The sequence below is a fragment of the Lathyrus oleraceus genome, chromosome 3 (assembly GCF_024323335.1).
Source record: "Lathyrus oleraceus cultivar Zhongwan6 chromosome 3, CAAS_Psat_ZW6_1.0, whole genome shotgun sequence".
Lineage (NCBI taxonomy): Eukaryota > Viridiplantae > Streptophyta > Magnoliopsida > Fabales > Fabaceae > Lathyrus > Lathyrus oleraceus.
Genome location: NC_066581.1, coordinates 286,204,590 through 286,224,698, shown reverse-complemented (window position 1 = coordinate 286,224,698; position 20,109 = coordinate 286,204,590).

Sequence of the window (20,109 nt, the reverse complement as noted above, 5' to 3'; positions counted from 1 at the left end):
TGTGATGCAGCTATCTGGCCTGTAAGACTTATGTAATACCGATTATATTATGATTAATCATGGTATATTGTCCATGTTTGTAGAGAGGTGTGTTGGATGAGAATATGGACAGAAGAATGTCCTGGAGGGGGTGAGTAGACATATCCCTAAAAAGATAATTTCAAGAATACTTTAGGTCCCATAAAATGAAATTAGAGATTTTAAAATACGTTGAAGCAAAACACAACACTTATTTTTCTGCATGACTATGATACTTTAAAATGCATCAACCATGGCCGAAAGAAAGTGGGTTTGCCATAACCTGTTAGGGGTCCACCCAAGCAAGCTTTCTCGATCAAACTTTCTGACGTCGAAGAAAGACTTCGAGGAGCAGGGATGATTTGAAATAGCTTATCTTTTATACACTTAACACCAAGCCAATCTTGACTTAAGTAGGTACAAGCAAGGCTATGGACTCTATCAAGAAGGTATGAGTATTGGTTTTAGGATGTGATGCAGCTATCTAGGTTGCGAGACTTATGCAGAGTCGTTTATATTATGATTAACCATGGTATGTTGTCTGTTCCATATCCTCTTAAATGTTATATACCTTGTTAGTTGAGACAAATCGAGTTCCTAAATGCTTTATTCCTTGTCAGTTGGGACAAAAACGGTAATTAGTAAACTCATATGAGTCTAATTCTTATTCAACTCCATTGACCTTTATTAATTTGTAAAAGAATGAATATTCCAGTAACATTGATAATTGGTCAATTGCCATCTAGAAGAAATATCTCATTTAAGATATTTTATTTTCTCTCTCTCTCTTACCAACCACTTGCCTTGTTGGTAAGAAGAAAAAAGATAAGTTGGGAGAAGAAGAGAAAGAGATAAAGAAGAGAAGAGGAAAGAGGAAAACTTATAAGAAGAAGAAGAAGAAGGTTTGGATTAACAAAGAACTCATCTCCATCTCTCATCATCTTCATGATCCAAGGTTGGTTCCTAGTTATACATAACTTTGCTGGGGGAAATCCATTATTGGGAGATTAGGGTTTGTGTGTTTTGTTATGATAATGAAATTTGTTAATACATAATGTTCTAGTTATCTTCCATGTTTACTTGTGATATTCCATGTTGTTGGTATTGTGTGTATGATATGTTATGACTTGATGTTGTTGTTGCTTGTTTTATACATCCTGTTACATTTTGTTACTGTTATGTTATGGATTTCTCGCTATGCGAGGGAACAACCTATTGGGAGAGTGTATTAGTTCCTATGCAGGACTTATTCTGCAACTCTCGCTAGTCAAAGACATGCCTCACTTGGCGAGATAGATGTTTTTGAAAGGAAATGACATTCTAGAATCTCTCACTTGAGCATCGCTTGGATCTCGCTAGGTGAGAGCTCGTTTGGGTGCCTCGCTTGAAGCTCGCTAAACGAGGAAGGGAAAATCTCCAATTTTGAGCTTACTGCCTCATCTCGCTTGGAACTCGCTCTGAGTTTGCTAAGCGAGAGTTTTGATACATTGAAAAGCACAGTGTTCTTGTTTCCACCATAAAACGGGAATCGTGACTCCAATTAATGCAAGGTTGAACATGTTGGAAAGTTGATCCAATACTTTATCTTTTAGTGAAGGAAATTATGCATGTATTCCAATAATGCTTGATGAATTATGTCAAACTGTTACATTTATGCTTTGAACTATGCAATGAATTGTTGCTTGCATTTAATGCATAATAATTGGATTAACCTACAAAGATGAGTGAGGTAAACCTAGTTGGATAACTAGGTGAATGGATTAGAAAGATGACTTAGGTTATGGTAAATAACTGAGGTTACGATACTAAAATGTAAGAGGTGTACCGGGGTGCATCCGTGAACGAGTAGTCGTTAGAGGTGAATCATCCCATCTACGAGAATGTTGAAGGCATGGATGGACAATGATATCATAGTTGTGATTCAACTAGATTGTATGGAAATACATTGTAATACTGTGATTATGATATAATCACATGGTATTTGTGATATCAAACCATGGTTATCGTGATATGATTACATGGTGTTTGATGATATTAATCACGTGATGATTAATGAACCAATCGTGTATTATGGGATAAACCCCATTTATGTGTATCCCGAGTTCAAGACTCATATAGAGTAGTATTGAGTGTGATTATGGAAGTAGAAAATGGTCTAGAGGGGGTGAATAGACCCAAATTAAAAAAAAACGTTGTTTTCCAAAATTAGAGTATTTTCAAAAATGAGTTGCGTGCGAAAGTGTCGTGGCGTAAAAAATACATGAGCGCATCACACGCTCGAAATAAAAATAGAGTCTCCACCGAAATTTATTTATTCCAAAGGGAAAGAGAAAGTATCAATAAAACCCACGAAGAAAAAAAATGGTTGTCGCAATCAAGAGCGGGCTTGGGAGTCGGTTATGTAAGGAAAAGGTATTAGCACCCCTCACATTAGTTATACTCAACGGGGCCTATTTAGTTAGTTATGTGAATGAGTGTTAGCGTAATGTTAGTTTGAAGTATTCTACTTATTGAGCGAGAAAAAGAAAGAAAAAGATTTTTAGGTTTTTTGTTAATGCATCTGACGAGATTTCAAAATCATGCTATTACGTATCTCCAGGTGCGATGGAGAATTCAATGCTACGTAGTTCTTTGTAAAAATAATTTTGGGTTGATTGATTTTAGAGAGTGATACTTTAGAAATTTTGAGTGGTTAAACCTTTACTTGATGCTCCCTCTTGGAGGCTGAAGCCTTTGTTTGTTTCACGTCGAAATGGATAAATCATACTCGTTTCTAAAAAAGGTTTTCGAAGTCGCATAAGGAAGAAAAAACAAGTTTGATTGGTTGAATTATTTTTATAATCGGAAGACGAGTATTTAGATAGGGAGGTCTACAACAGTGTCCAAATATTCGAGGAAAGAGAAAGTCTACACTAAATCAATCATTTTTCTTCTAATTTATTGTAAAAGAATATGGGCGAATTAAGTCAAAGTTCGTTAAAAGAAGATGATTATTTGTATAGGGAGCTCTATAATATTGCATAAATAATCAGAGAAGGAGAAGGTCTACACTTAAACAATCATTTTTATTCTATAGAAGAACCAACTTAATTTAATTAATTATTATGTTTTAAAAGGGAAGACGGGTATTCGAACATGAAGCTCTATAGTAGTGTCCAAACACTCGGGGAAAGAGACGATCTACACCCAATCAATCCTTCTTCTTTTAAGCTACTGTAAAAAGCTTTTGAAAACGAATAACTTGACGTCAGATCAAGTGTTTAAAATTGATTATGAAAAGAGTTTGACTTAAGCAGAGAAGATACTTGACATTGGATCAAGGTTTTAGCTTTACACTCAATTAAACTTAACTTGGGAAAAATGTTCGACGTTGGGTCAAGCTTATCTTTTTGAAAATTAATTGATTTTAATCTATTCTTGATTAACTCTAAGTAAGCAATAAAAAGAAGGCAATAAAATTATTACAAATCAAGGGTGGGGGATACATTTTGTCAAATGGAGAATAATATGGTAAAACAAAATAAGCGATAAAAAATAAAATCACACAACAAACAAGAAATAAAAATAAAACATCTAAAGTCTAAAAAAGATAAGCATGGTAATTAACTATTAATCAATTTAATAGAAATTTATTAATGAAGGATTAATTAAAACAATTTAATCAATCAATTAAACTAATTAGAATTTATTAAAAGGATTAATTAATTAAATTAAGATTAAATAACTTAACCAAAACAAACAAAACAAAACAAAATTAAGAAAATAAAATAAAAGAAACAACAACAAAGAAAAACTAGAAAAAAAAGGGCCAGCAGGAGAAGAGATCACAAGCACACTCTGGGGCACTGAAGTCAGTAAAGGAAGGGGTGTGAAAGCCCAATCAATCCCAGGGCGCTTGACCGGTTGGGTCAACAAATGGACTCGGGTTGGGTCCAACCCGAACTCAATCTCTATGTACATAAACCTTGACTCGATTTGGGTCCTCATTCCACACCTAAATTTTCTCTCTCTACTTTTTTGTTTTCCCAATGTCTCTCTTTTACTAACAACAAACGAACCAAGAAAAACGGGAAAAGAATATCACACCATTCAAAACGTAAGAATATCACTAAGAACATGAAGAACACCTTGAATGTTCTTCATGTTATTTTCCATAAATTTCGAAAACTCCCTAAACCGCAACCGTCCAAACACAAACTCGCCATAAAATATCTCCCTAAACACAAATCGAACATCCATTTAACAAGAAAATAATCCAAAAGTTTGGATCGAAGCAAACAACAATAAAAAACCCTAAGTTTAAAAAACTTCAATTCAGTTCGAATGGAATACAAATAAGTGTGGTCATCACTGGGAATTCATATTATAAGCAATATGCAACATGAATCAAGTAGGGAAAACGTAAAAAGAGTCAAAAAGGTATCAATCTGAAAGTTATCAGAGAGTCGATTCCCGTGTAAACTTGCTTCTTTCTCCTAATGTTTTTGTCTCTTCTTTCCTCTTCTATTTACTTCCATTTCGCAATTTAAAGTTGGGTTAGTTGTTGGTTTGAATTACTCTATTTGTAGGTTTATTGAGGATTAAGCCCATGCAGGCCTCTAATGGAGCTCTGAAGTGGATGGTGGAGGAAGAGTTTCTAATTAATTTTTTGTAGAGTATTTTTGTAATTTTTTTAGGGCTCGGTTTTGAGGGCTTATTTATAGGTGTGAGATGGTGTGATTAGAATAAAAATAGAGAGGGATTTGGGTAGAAAATAGGAGGGAAATTTTTTTAGAGATGGGAGGAAGAAGGTTGAGGATTTGTGTGATGATATTGACAATCTAAGTGAACTTTTGTTATGAACCACTGATTAGATGTTGTAACCAAATGCAGATGGAATTAAACTCAAATTTTATTTTAGTTGAAATTCAAATTTGTAATGTGAATGAATTGTAAATGAAATTATGTTGGTTGTAATATGATTTTAAGTGTAGTGTAATTTGAAGTTTAAATTTGAATTTCATTTGGTGTTTATAATGAAATGAATTTGAATGTAATTTGGATGAAATGTTTTATTGTCAATGCAAACGTGAATTTGGTGTGAGGTGGTTCCAACAATATGCACATGGCTCATGGCTTCAAAAGATGGCTTGAATTTGGCTCCAAAATAGCCTAACAAATCACTTGATTTTTTACTAAAGATAGACTTGAGCTTTGGCTTAAAAAATAATTTTGAAATATGGCTTAAAAACACTTGGAATTGACTTGAAATAGACTTGGCTTGGCCTCAAAATGGCAAAATTTGATAATGACTTTTGAATTTGACCTTGAAAAAAATGGAATTGGATGAAATGCAAATGATGCATGACAAAGGAAAATTGTTTTAGAAATGAAGAAGACTTAAAAGTGAACAAGTTGACTTTTTAATTGGACTTTTCAAAAAAGGAAGACATGCCTCAGATGAACGTATGAAATGGACAAAGGGAAAAAATGGGGTATGATGGGAAGTTTTAAGCGAAAATGAAAATTCTACAATCGATTTTGATCAAGCAAACACACAGTTCATTTCACAAATGTCGTAGATTATAAACAATGAAACATTTGGTATGAATTGATTCAAGTTGTATAGTCACAGTAAGTGTACACAATTGATTTAATGTGGATTACTAAAGTCAACCGGTTTTGAAATTTATCAATCACAATACTAGCTTGACTAGTTATCCAATTATAACAAAACCTAAGCTTTACGTAATTAATCGTGATAAGGAACAAAACGATATAATATAAAGGAATTGAAAAACCTAGCATGCAATCACTACGAAATATAAATGCAAAAGTAGATTTAGAGAGATGACACCGAGATTTATAGTGTTTCGGCGTTCGTCCTCGCTTAGCCTACGTGTACTCTACAATGGTTTCCCATTGGAACCTGCATAGTTCCTTGTTATTTGAAAAATATTTCCAAGATTTCATACAATCACCAATCCACAATTTACAGTGGAGAAAATTAATCTCCTAATTTGGATATTCGCTTGTATCTATCAAACTTGTCAAACTCTTCTATGTAATCTTTACTCGAATATATTTCTAAAACCTTCCTATAACACCAATTCTACTATAAGCCTTCGTGTGTAGCTATTAACCCTTTGATCCTACCGATTCCTTGAGTGGTGATATTGTCTGAAAATCCAAGAAGAACTTCACCTTATTTGTAGCATTCCACTCAATTACTACTAAGGCAATGTTGGAGAGAAGAACTTACTTCTTTTCAATGGAATTTTTCACCAGCATTAACAATCCCTATTTCTTGCTAACAACCTGAAAACTCGACAAGATCTCCAAGAACAATTAGTTTCAAGTGTGTGCCTCCTTCAATCAATCTCAAAACTCTAGTTATCAACATCTGAACTCAATTGAAGTTGAAAATGTGACAAATTCGTAGCAAGACTTTGAACACTAAAAATAGAGGAAATTGATTTTCACACAAAATCACACTGAAAAATGTTAACAGAATAATGCATGTTATGTTTGAATGATTACAAAAATTGAATTATACATGTTTGATATATAGCACACAAAATGGTTGAAATAAGGTAGTTAGATTCGAATCAAGAAAAATATGATTTGAATCAAATGAGCAAAAAAGAGGTGAAATGAAAGAAATACCTAAATTTTGAAAAATATGCCAGTTGATTCAGATCAGAGAATGTGATTCAAATCACAAGCTTTCTAATTCAAATCAAGAACAAAAAGTCATTCGAATCAAATTGACAATAACTGACAGGATTTTTAGGCAAAATAATTTGATTTCTATCATGTTGAAAGTTTGATTCGAACCAAATAAAAAAAACATAATTTGTGAAAAAATAAATTGATTCGAATCATGTATAAATTCAGAGTCGAATCAAACCAAACAAAATTTGTTCCCAGGAAAATGACAGGATCAAGTGAAAAATATGACCAAGATCAAATTTTTGAGTTTGGCTACTGTCCAATTTGATCCAAATCAATAATTCAGTGTCGAACTGTCTAATTCAAACCAATCTTGTAAAATCTTAAAATTTCAAAATTTTAAAAGCTTTTTAAGATTTTACCTTGAATCAAATTTTGTCCAAAAACACAAGTTGATTTCATTTCACTATCATATGCTATTGATCAAAGAGAATTTAGTTCAAGATCAAATATAACCAAATTTTTATGCATATTAAAAATGAGAAAAGCAATCATGAAGGAGACTCAATGAATCAAAATAAATACACATATGGAAGGAATAAGACAAGCAACAAAATAACCGGATAGTAAAGACATGTAACTACAAGCAGTAACTGGGAAGACAAATGATTATTTGGTGGTTACCGTGACCCATGTCAATAATTATGGGGATTTGGATGGACATGGAAAGAGGTATTCCATGCTAGGGAAAATCCTATGAAACATGGACAAAATCCATGGATTCGTATGGTCGAGAGACAATATTTGTTGTACGAACAATTATGACATGTGTCCATAATCCATGGATTGGATTGGCCGAGGAGAAATTTTCCGAGGAAGCAGAGATCCGTGACCCGTGTCCATAGTCTTATATGTAAGATCGGCCAGGGAAAGATACTTTGTTGTGCATTCCTGAATAGTGATTCATTGAATTATGTGAATTCATGTTGTGTGTTTTCCATATGAAGTTTAATTCCCCTTAAATGCTTAAGTCCTTGTTATATTGTGTAAGTGTGCACAAGAAGTATGAATTGAAATGGCTTAAGTGAGAATTGATAAGAAATCCCTTTAGAGCTGAGTGAACCCATAAGATAGGGGAACTCACTGAGATTATTATCTCACTCCACTATTGTTATTTTTATTTCAGGTAGTTTTATGCAGGGTAAATGCAAGGATAAGCTTGCTTGAATATGTTATGGCGATCAGACTTTTTGGATTATGATCTTCCATTGTGGATCATATAGACTTTGTTTTTAGATCCTAGTTTTATTTCGACTCCTTTATATATTATGTGTCATTTATGTATATTATTTCTTTTGGACATGTATACATAACATTGTCAATAGGCTCTTCTGTGTATCAATACCAATTACACTGTGTATAATGTATTTTCTATATGTATATTATATTGTATTCTCTATATGTATATTATATGTGGTTGTTACATTCCCCGTGTATGTAGAGAGATGTGTTCAGTGAGAGTATGGACACAAAAAGGTCTAGAAGGTGAGGGGTGAATATACACAAAAAGACAATTTTAAAAAATATTTTATGTCCCATAAAACGAAATCATAGTTTTTAAAATACGAGGAAGGAAAACACAACCTGAAAAGAGACTGGAAGCTTCTCAATGAATTAATCCAATAAGAATACTATAAGATGTCACTAGAGGCATCATTATTTCTAATTCAACTCGATTACAAGATAACCAACACCTTTACATAGAGTTTCATTCAAAATATAATTGGATTTATGATGATCCAATATGTTTGATGCATCGCAGACCTAAGCTTACATATTAATTGGCTATAAGAAAAGACTTACCTAAATGACATATAAATGATGCAATGATAGAGTAGTTATAGTAATGAATGCATACAATTAAAGGAATCAGGGAATAAAGAAGAGTACAGAGAGATACGTAGTGGTTCGACATTCGTCCTCACTTTTCCTACTCCATTCTTCAATGGTGTTAAACTCATCAGAAAATAATCATGATCTTCCAATATTTCATAAGTTTGATACAAGCAGTTTAATTACAACTAAGTATCACACGATAGTTTCCTATATTGATGCAGATACTCAAACTGCTAACAAAAACAAGATCCTTAATGATCTTGATCCAATAACCTTGTTATCCATAATAATCTGCTCCAAGTTTTTGTACATGGAAATCCACCTTGGTCCCACTGATTTCTTGTTTGAGCAATTTCCATTAGCTAAACATTCAATTGGACAACACAAAACTTTGTCTACAAATAATCTTTACACGAATTCACCAAAGTTTGTCAAATCTTAACTCTGTCTTACAAATAATATATACTCGACTTCACCAAAGTCTTCCATGAAGTATAATGAAACTGTCCTTTTGATGGATAACTCAATGCTCAAAACATGTTTAAGAAAAAATCTCTACACATATTATAAACAAAAAACTTAATACAAAAACATTAGATACCCTAATGCACCACTAGTCTATTTCAAACATTCAATCTTTATAGATGAAGGCCCACATTATTGGATTAGGACTAAGGTTCAAGATGATGAGCAGTGCCAGAAGGATCTCATACACACTCTAATTCTCACAGGATCCATATTCTAGGATGTTAATCTCAATGTATCAACAAGAAGATAGACGTTGGTGAATGAAGGACACACACAAAGGTTCTCTCAAGTTTCAGGATAAAATGGGTCTTGGTTCTTGATGGTTATCATGAGCTTTATTAATAATGAAACATTATAAGATTGATAAATACTCTTTCTATGGTTTCCCTCAACAACAAATTACACACATAAAGTGTAAAAAAATGGAGATGTAGTCTGACATGAATTAAACTCAAGAAGTTATTCTTCAAACAAGATGAAAGATACAAAGGTGCTAGGAATAGACACACTAGAGAGGAAAATACAAATTGACATTTAATCTAAGAGTTTTATTTTTCTTTCATTATGAAAAAGTTCATAATGAGAGCTTTCCTCGTTATTTAGATCAAAGAGACAACTATTAAATCTAAGATGGAAATTTGGAAATTTGAAGTTATGATTCGAATCATTACTCAAACCCATGACTTGAGTCAAGTGTAAACCATGATTCGAGTCATATTGTGATGTGATTTGAGTCACTCATGTTTCATGATTTGAGTCAAATATGCCCGGGCCAAATTCTTACTTTTAAAGAAAGTTATGATTCGAGTAAAGTTCAACGTGTGATTAGAATCAAATCATACAACGTCAAATTCCAACTTTAAAAATTATAGGATTCGAATCACACAATGTACATGATTTGAATCAAGCAACTTAATATATTGATTTAAGTGTTTTAACTTGTGATTCAATAAACACTCGATGAAAAGACAGAAAGCAACTTACAAGGCTAAAAAAGGACATATAATATCATAGACCAACATTATAATTAATTAAGTAATGAGTGGACTTAAGGTACAATACTAAATAGTTGGAGAAAATATAATATAATTAAAATGTGAGTGAATTAAAAACAAGTGAATAATCAAGTAACGAGAAAATTACAAAGACGCGAATAATCAATAACATATACACGCAAATTGACAGAAACAACAAAACTAAAAGACGATACCATATGATACCGTGACTGCAATTTCAGTCTCCCCCTTTTTGATGTTTGGAAAGTTTGGAGATATTATTATTGATCGATTTGATTTGAGCTTATTTTGAATTTGAAAATTGAATTTGGTGTAAAGCTAAGCGCATGATTATACAATGTATTGAGCTCTCACGATCCCCCTGTATTAAAAACTTATTGTGCATGAATATCAGTAATATCTCGATAACTTTTCCCCATTTAACACATATAAAAAAGAGGAGAAGAACGCAAACATATAAATCCATAATAATGAAGAAAAAAACCAGCAATATAAATGCCATACTAGCGAACTAAAGCACTACAAAAAACGCATACAAACATTTCCATAAAAGACGTAATTAAAAAGAAATGATCAAGACAAAAGAGATATCATAGAGAAATCACACATATATACCAAGAAAATGTGGCTAAAATACACCACCAAGTATGTAATCAAAACTCATAATGCTAACTGTATAAAATAACAGCAGATATTATTCAAAAGATCAATAAACAACATAACGTAGATGCCATGTAATGATATGCATGATAGGTAAATGATCAAGGTAAATCAGCTATAGGCGGGTCAGGAGTAGCAACATAAGCTACAAGATCAATGTTGAAAACAAACACATAACTTCTAATGTGATCTATGGCACCTTTCAAAGTAGTGACTTCAGTCATCACTATTGCTTTGCTTTCTTTCACTTCTTCCCTGATCCTATCTCTACCTTTTTTCTGCTTCCTTAGCAACAACTTCAATACAACCTAAATTTCGTTCTTAATGAACTTCATTATACCAAGATTTTACCAAACCAGTCATCAAAATATGCTTTCGTGTCAGCAGATAACAAACCAGTAGAAGATGAACTAACTACCTTATTCTTCTTCAGTTCCACAAACTTGTCCTCATGCACCTTCCTTCTATATTTCTACAATTAAAGTAAAAACCATCTAAATTGATGTAATACCTCATCATGGAGATAAAAAATCCCTCCAACTTTTTTAGAGGTTCCAACAAATCAGCTTCACTAGATATAATACAATTTAACTTTAGAATAAACTAAACAAATGATGTGAAGAACAAAGACCTGTTTGGAGTTTCCTTGTAGTGAAAAATGCTCTTAGTGATAAACTTCACCAAATTTATGAGATTTCAATGTAGAATTTCCCACATCAAATACATATCAAAATCGTCAGCCCTGGCTCAATTATGTGGCTTTCGGTAGAAGATTTTGACAATAATCCAATGAAGGATTATCATTTCAAACTTTACTTGGCTTGTGTGAAAATTAGCCATGTCCAATCGATCATAAAAAATAAACTTAGAGATAGACTGAACAAAAGAAATCATATCATAATCTAGTGATTTTGCAACACAAACATTCATACCAACATGCTTCAAACCAAAATGAGCAGTAAAATCAATGTAATAAAATTTAACTACAAGGTCCTTGAATTTACTTATTAAACCAGCAGGAGATAACTCTAGGTTGTAGTAGAAAATCTTAATGTGATGTGAATTGAATTTCTCGTTTAGTTCAATAAACTTAAGTAAATCGTGTTTTGCAAAGGGTTGAAGAGATTTTACCTATAAATCAGATTCAGCATGTCTGTATACAAAATATTATGACTAATCGGCTTGTTCAGAAAATTCTTAGCAAACACATTCAAACTCTCTTCTGGTAGAAAATGGCTAACCTTGTTGCAGATGGCAGAGAATGTTTGATCCTGAGCAACAGTCTTCTTTAAACCAATGTGAGCATTAGGAGTATCCTTTGATGCTTGCACCTTAGTTCTAGGTATCTTCGGACAAGGAGAAATGAGGTATGTTAACCTTTCTACTTTTGCATTTTCCTTTATCATATAAGCTTTAATGCATGGTGAACGGAGAAGATAATACCAATTGAACTTGATGATGAATGAAGAGGTTGAAGCCAAAGGGGTTTCGATTCTTGAAGAAGTTGTATGCACAACAAATGACAATAACCGAGCGGGGAGTTGGTGATGATGAACAGGTTATGTAGCATATAACATATTCATTGAGAGCATACATGTTGTACTTGGTTGGCACGTCCATTTTTATGGAGAAGAGTGCCATTTTTGTGGATGTGGTTTACCTGAGATACTTTGTTGACTTAGAGCGGATGCATGAGTACAATTAGGGGCTACTTTTTTGGTCTACATGTACTCCAAGTTAGCCAAAGGTTGTATGTGGAAGACAAAATAAATGGCAGGTAGATGCACATCGTTAACAATAATATATTTACATCTTTTACTATTTAGGTATCATTTTCATAACACTCGCGTTACATCATTACTAATGATTCATATCTACCATTTTCAAGCTTGGATCCTTCAACACTTTCCACGCATATCCGGCTGGTCATATGTTTCAACCTACACTGAGGATATGCCTCGTGCTTTTGCATTCAGCCCGCTCAGAGGGAATCAAGCAACATACCCTTTAAAGTGTATCTTAACTACATGGTAGCAGATGATATACACTTCCAAGCATACATAAATCACCATCATACGCGTCCTTTTGATGATGACATAGCCTTATAGTCTTGATGGTTGACTTGTGGGTCACATATGATGTACGTATGTTTGTCTGAGTGTGTCATGCGCCAGTTCGGCTACATGCAGTTTGTTCCTAGAGACCCCCCTGGTTCAACTCCTCTTATGACTCGCAGAGATGTAGATGTCATGTATGATTATTACCTTAATCATCTGATACTGGATGACGCACAGGGTATCTTAATTCCTAACGACTAGATTTATGCATACAAGTATGTTTCCTGGTATTTCAGGGTGTCACATGTGACACTGGATACTCTGGGATATCCATATAGGTAATCTCATTAGGAGATACTAGAGGACGAGCAGGTTATGGATGATCATGTTGTTGATGTGTTGCATATATGTCAATGTATCATGGATCTTACATGAGCGGGTATACACAAAGGCGTCTTTCAGGAAGGCTCTGGAGGGGAGGGACATTGCGAATGTAATCCTTTATGAGCCACGGGCGACTCTGCAGTACATAAGGTAACATAAGAACAGGGGATCTGACATACACATTAACATAGTATTTGTATTATGTGGTATTTCTATTAGGTATTATGGATATTATTATCGTCTGTTACTTTATTATTATGATTGTATTATTTATTGATTTATTCATATATGGCATTTTCATCTTGTGTGTGGTTTAATTTATAAAAAACAATTATTAGGAAATTATGGTTCTAATACATGGTTTATTACATATGTGTGTTTCATAAAAATAAAAAGTCAAAATTTCCTGTCAGGGTGAAATACAGAAATGTATCTCTGAAACTTGATACAAAAATGTATCTCTGATCATTTAAAGGCAAAAATGGTAGTGTCTAAGTTAGGAATGCATAGGATGCACATAGGATTATTACGTAAATGCATCTCCATAACTTGATACAAAAATGAATCTTCATATCGTTTTAAGGAAAAATGGATGTGTCTCAATTAGGAATTCATGGGGTGAGCATATGATTATTATGGAAATGCATCTATGGATCATTTTAAGGCAAAATAGGTGTGTCTTAGTTAGGAATGCCTGTGGTGCGCATAGGATTAAGCCGGAAATGCATTTTTGGATTCTCTAGGGGCAATTTAGGGTTTGCTTTGGGTGTTTCTATACCACTTATGGTGGGAGAAGTAATTCCCTAAAATTTTAAGGTAAGATTCTAGCATATGGCCTATTATAGGCTTTTTTTATTGGTCTGACATGACCTTTTTAAAATTCTGGTATGGATTGAAAGCCTAATTAAAAGTCTATTTCTTATTAAGGTTTTCAAATAAATCATTTTACTTTTTTTTTAAATAGACAACATGACTTTTTATATATTATTTAGATTATTTTCTGAAATGTATGCATATATAGGCCGGTCTATAAGGCTTCATAGGATTTTATTAATAGTCAAAGTCTAGCCTGTTTAATTAAATGGGCTTTTAGAAAAGACTAGGACTCGTTTGATTTGGTTTTTTAAAATTGGTTTTTTATTTTTAAAATTTGAAAAAAAAATGTGTTTGAGAGTATAATTTTACAAAACTATTTTTGAAAACTATTCTCTAATTGAGAGTTTTAAAAATTAAAAAACAAAAACAATTTTTAAAAGTTAGATTACCAAACATACTTTATTTTATTTATTTTTCTTCAAAATTCTTTTTTAAAAAAGATGTTGTTCCTTTTAGATTGGTTGTGTTATAGAAAACAACATGGAGTATTCAAGTTGCTTTTATGAATAAAGGACACATGTGGGAGCAGATGTCCCAGCATATGGCCATTGTCTACAGGACAATGTTGTTGTTGTTTTGGCACGTATTTCTGCAGAAATCGTCCAATAAGATTTATTGCTATCTTTTAGCAATGTGTGATGTTATTTGTTTGACAGTTGTTTGAAAATCAAATCAATTTAAAAGGATATTTAAATTTGAATTAAAAACAAATCATATTTTTTGTTGAAGGTTTTTATGGAACAAATCAAATCCAACAACATCAGCTACTATTCTAGACATGATCACAGCTTACATCCAAAGGAGAACAACCCAGAATTACATTGCTACTTAAGGAGACTTATTCCTCATATTTAAGGGTGTGCGTTGGGATTGAATTTCTTTGTGCTAGGGTTTATTTGAGTTTTTTGTTTGTGTTTCTTGTACACCACGATATTGTTTCATTCATATCATAAGGCATAGTAGTTGGTTTGTTTAGTTGAGATGTAAATTCAACATTGATCATTCTGATTATTGTTGTTTATCACTAGGGTCAGCAATTGAGAGAAAGTGGAAGGGGGTCTCATATTTAGGGGAATTACTAAATAGAAATACAACAAGGGTATAATTAGGAAGAGGTGCATTGATCAGGGTGCTTGTTCATCTAAGACACTTTGTACTAATTCTATTAAAGAATAGATTTCCTTTTTGGGTAGAATGCTCCCCATACGTAGTTGTTGTTTGCACTGAACTGGGTTAACGATAATTGTGTCTTATTTACTGTTTTTCTTTTGATTTGTTATTGTTATCATAGTGTGTTAAATCTGGTTTAACAAGTTGGACAAGTTGTCTCAGACATCAACTCCAACATTTGTCCCTTGAGGAACATAATTTTCAATTGGCATCAAAGCAGACACCCTGTTCTATTGGGCGAGCTTCATGGAAGATATTTTATGTTCATATGGACAACACAAAGGATGAAGGGTGTGTCAATATAAATTTCCTGTTCAATTTGTTATCTATGGATTTAAGAAAGGAAACCATCCTAGAATTAAGACCACTTATGATTATTGGAAAGCTAAGATGGTTTCCTTTCTTAAATCCATAGACAGCAAAACTTAGAAGTATGTGGTTAAAGGCTGGAAACACATTGTGATCACTTCTTAAGATGGTATGACAAGCTTAAATCCTGGAGTTGGTTGGTTCAAAGATGAAGATGATGAAGCTATTGTAAATGACAAAGCTTGAACTATATATTTGTTGGTGTTAACTAGAACATGTCCAGACTAATCAACCATGTATTGAAGCTAAAGAAGCTAAGGAAATTATCAAGACTTTTCATGAAGGCACATCCAAAGTGCGTATGTCAACGATACAACTCCTCACAACATATTTTGAGAATCTGAGAATGAAAGAAGATGAACCCATCTATGAGTTTAACATGAGACTTATGGACATGTCAAACACTCCATTTTCCTTAGGAGAGAAGGTGTTTTAAAAAAATATTGTCAGAAAAATCCTAAGATCTCTACCTATGAAGTTTGACATGAAGGTTACATCTATTGAAGAAACCTGGGACTTAAGCAGCATGAAAGTTGATGAACTCATTGGCTCTTTACAAACCTTTGAGATTTCTATAAGTGATATATCTGGAAAGAAGAATAAGAGAATTGACTTTTATCCAACACTAAATAAAATAAAAATCGAAATGAAAGCCTATCAGATGTTATAACACTTATCGGAAGAAAGTTTGATAGATCCTTGAGAAGTCTGGACAGACAATGGAGGACAAATGTCCAAGACAAGGGGTATGCCATAAGTTCTTAGAGCAAGAACAAATATGAAGGAAAATCTAACCAAGGCAAACAATTTCAATGTCATGAATGTGAGGAAATTTGCCACATCAAAGTTGAATGTCCTACATTTCTAAAGAAATAGAAAAAATGGATTGTCAATCACTTGGTCTGATTCTGATGATGAAAGTGAAGGATAAATAGCTAATAAGGTGATGGCTTTCACTAGAAATATTGAAGTAAAATTGTGATCCAATACGCAACGGAGATTAAATTTTTTTCTTTAGTGATTCTTATGAATGGGCATGATCAGTGATAGAAACCGTTAGCTCTCGCGGTGACTGAAACCTTTGATGCAGATCTAAGGAGTGATCATGATCGTTGAATGGTGACAACGGCTCTAATCAGTTCACACGAGCAGATTCCTTCAGTCTTAGTGCTAGCTGCTACGAATGAAGGCTTTAAGTGTGTGTGTGTGTACGAGAGAGAGAGAGAGAAACAAATTTCCATCAAGTCAAATGCTCATGCACAAGGGTTCTATTTATAGAACCACTTGTGTGGGATGAAAGCTAAAAATACCACTTAAGTGTATGTGGCCCATATCTTATGGTATACCGAAAATCACTTAAGTGTGTGGTACCTTATCATATTTCGTATTCTACGTAAGTGCATCGTATCTTACGATGTTCTACAATCCACTTAAGTGCATTATACCTTACGGTGTTCCTTATTTACTCTATCTCTCATCAATATGTCCTTTTATGTGTGACCCTGTAGGTTTTTGCGACATTGACAATTATATTAAATCACGTATTTAATATAATAAATAGTGAGCGGTATCTAGCAACACATTACTGCTACCCAAGACACAAAAATGTCATGTGATCTGACAAATCCTTTTTGTGATAATACTTATGTGTATAATTACCCTTTTTGCCCTTATGTTTATATTGAACACAAGGCATAAACAGTGTCATCCTTGCCTTTACGCAGGATGGGTAAATTCTATCTAGGTCACTCATGTCCCTCAGCATGCTTCGTGGAGTACCCATCAACTGTCTTTATGTTTATCCAGTTACGAACAATGTTTGATCAGTAATAAAGCACCCGACTCTACATCTAGGGTCCATAGTGGTTTCAGGTTGAAGGGTGGTATACACCACTATCACCATGAGAATAACTTATGACACTTTGCATAACATTTTATGTAGTATTCTCATAGCGGGTCAATCCAGTATAAATATTACTCCTAATATTCATACCCATGTTTAAGACTTAATAACTCCTTATCCATGATCCATGATATGTGATCATGAGTCTATATACATAATAGTCTTAATGCTTTAATGTTATCCCACTTTACAATAAAACTCGACTATAGATACTTTAAGAATAATGTCATTATGTTTAATGGGATCTCATGATTAAGTCACACTTGATACATTAAATGGACTAGATATTCTAGGGACTTTATTAAACAAACATAATAAAGAAAACACCTTTTATTATTAATAAATAATTCTATACAAATACCAAAAAGTATTAGCCTCTAGGGCTTACACCAAAAAATATGACTCTTTTAGTGAGTATATTGAGGAAGATATCTCACTAGAAGTGCTAACTAAAACTTATACAAAGTTGCTCACTGAGTGGAAGGAATATTGCTTGAGAGAATAGAAACAAAAGAAGACCATAAGTTCTCTACTCAAGGAAAAGAAGAAGGTTTTCTCAACCATTTCACCTTTGGAATAGGAAGTCACATTGTTAAATTTCAAACTTGACAATATGACAAAATTTATACATATATTGAATAATGGTTATGATATTTTAGATGAGATCTTGGAGATTGGGGAGAAGAAGGCTATAGGGTTTGACTATAATTCCATGAACAACAAAGTCAAAATCCCTTTTAAGAAGTTTGTTACTCCTGAAAATAAAGTTGAGTTTCTGGTGAAGGACCACATGTCTCAGCATCCTGCTCAACATGTGTACCCTCTCAACAAAGGCAACAAGAAAGCATCATGAAGTTGCCACCATTGTGGAAGGTATGGCCATATAAGACATTTTTGCTACAAATTGTATGGATATCCTCAATATTATATTCAACCAAGGTCCAAAGGAAAGAAAGGGAAAAAACTCGTGTAAAAAAGGAGTGGAAACCCAAGGAAACTGTCACTTGTCTCATTGTTAATACCTCTCTTAGATTTTCATCATGTTAAGATTTATATTTTAATAGTGGGTGTTCAAGGCACGTGACTGGTGAAAAAAGTTATCTTGAAGAGTTTAAGCCATACTTTAACAGTTATGTCACCTTTGGTGATGAAGCTAGAGGAACAATCAAGGGCATAATCCAGGTTTTGCTTGTCTTAATGAGGTGTTGTTGGTAGAAGAATTAACTACTAACTTGATCAACATGAGTCAACTATGTTATCAAGGTCTGAATGTCAGCTACAACAAGTCTAAATGTATTGTCTCTAGTAAAGATCAAGAGGTGTTAATCAAAGGTTCAAGATCCATAGAAAATTGTTATATATGGATCTCTCAGCCCTCATCCAAGAGCATGAAGGAGAACACATATGAAGAGGATTTTCCAAAATTCACGATTAAAGAAGGCAAAATCTATGGAGTGTGCCAAATAAGTAAATTATCCCACAAGATGCTCCAACATCCTATCTCCACTAAAGTTCTGAAGTTACTTCATATGAATCTCATGGAATCCACTCAAGTGAAAAGTATGGGTGGAAGAAATGACATTCTATGTGTTAAGAATAATAAAGGAAATTCCTTTATGACTTTTGGTCTGGTATGTCAAACAAGATGTTGGAACATTCTGTTCAACATTTGCAGTCTGATATTAAGATGAGTCTTGAAGGAAGTTTCACCTACTTTCTTGACATACAAGTAAGGCTTCTAAGAGATATTTATACCAAGGCCTTAGAAAGTGTTTAGTGTGAATTAATAAGGGGTGCAATTGGTATTTGCGTGTTTGAAATCTTGTAGAAATTAATTCAAGGGAGGCATGCAACTCTAAAAGGAAATTCTCTCTCTCTCTCTCTCTCTCTCTCTCTCTCTCTCTCTCTCTCTCTATCTATATATATCTATATATATATATATATATATATATATATATATATATATATATATATATATATATATATATATATATATATATATATATATATATATATATATATATATATATATATATATATATATATATATATATATATATATCCCTCGTGATCATTACAACGTAAAACATGAGAAATCTATTCAAATTCAAATTGCTATCACAATCACTCCTTACTAAAATGCAAGAGTAGTCTAACTCCCTCTCTCTATTATGCTAGCAAATTTGTTCCCCTTCATCTTTCTCAAACCAGTTTCAAAATGAGCCAAAAGACAACTGATGTTAAATCTTTTAAACCCAAACCTGTTACAAATTCATATGGGTCCAAGATGCTTAGAGTTAAAATGGGCAAGAAAGGAACTTCAAAGAAATCTAGGGTTTCTAATACCAACGACAATGATGATGAACATATCATGTTTCTAGACCCAAAACCTCTGAAGATGATATTCCAATTGATATTTCAATAGATAAAACAAATAATGATGCCATCAAGAAGAAGAAGAAAGTGTATGAGAAGGTTAGTACATATATGCATGTTCATGACCTTTTGAAACTATGAATGTTGATATGGAAGCTGATTCTAATCCCAGTAGTAACATATATCATGTTGAAACCATGTTTAA